Source organism: Empidonax traillii, unplaced genomic scaffold (genome assembly GCF_003031625.1).
Source record: "Empidonax traillii isolate 1590-97213 ecotype Southwest subspecies unplaced genomic scaffold, ASM303162v1 scaffold439:size492302, whole genome shotgun sequence".
Classification (NCBI taxonomy): domain Eukaryota; kingdom Metazoa; phylum Chordata; class Aves; order Passeriformes; family Tyrannidae; genus Empidonax; species Empidonax traillii.
The window spans coordinates 211,234-212,321 of NW_020955632.1; positions in this window are offsets into that span (position 1 = coordinate 211,234).

Genomic DNA, 1,088 nt, shown 5'->3' on the forward strand with positions numbered 1-1,088 from the left:
TGATAAAATCAAGTTTTCCAATAAAGCACAGTTTAAACTCTAAATTCTCTGCCTTCTCTGCCCTTTTTTTCCTCATTTGCCATTCAACTCTGAATTAACCCATTAACTATCAAAATAGACAAAATAACAGTTCGTTTTTTTATTGCACAGTGGAGTGACACTGCTGCCTTTCTATGAATTATTCCCTCTTCAAGCCACTGTTTGATTTCTTTTGGTATCCTTTATAAACTATAATTCTTGCAGACTTCATTCAGCAGCAGAATTCATGATGTATAGATTATTTTATAATCCCATTTGCCTTTTTTATTTATGCCCATTAAGACACTGATTACTGGCTCTCAGGTTTTGCATCCTCAGTTCTTTGCCCTTCTCTCTACAATGTTCATTGTTCTAGCCTGTGTTTTAATAGAAACTCAGATTCTTCTGGTTTAGCAACCCATCGGCTACTGAACAGCCTGGGATAAATCCCACAACCCTGCTGAACAAGAAATTCCCCTTCTTCTTCAGTTGTAAACCTCACTCCCTTCACTGTCTCCATTACATCTACTTTTCTGCACATTATGGAGTTCTATTACAGTGGTAAACTTGCTACTTTCCTTTTCACCTTCTCTTTTCTTCTTTTCAACAACAGGTCTGTTAAAAAAAAAAATCAACCTGTTTTTTTTTAAAGCCTGTTAATGTTGTTTCATTAATGTATCAGCTTTGCACTGCCACAAATGTACATGGACAACAAAGTGTAATCATCATCTAATATACAAAGGAGGAGGGAAAAAAACCTCAAAGCATTAAAAATCCAATTTTCAAATATATTTCCTAATTTCAGGAATCTTAGCCATTCACTGTATGCATTTACACAGCATCACTACAAAAGGGTGCTCCTTCTAAATAAAATACCCCAGGCATTTATTCCTTTCACTATCCATTTCTTCAGTTTCTAACTCATAATGTTTCATGGCAACAAAGTATCGGATAAAAGTTTCACCTAATGCTTCCTTAATGCAGGAATCTTTCTCGAGTGCAACAAGAGCATCTTCTAGTTTCAGAGGGACTGAGGAATGTTTCAGATCACCAGTATGATTTTCTTCTTC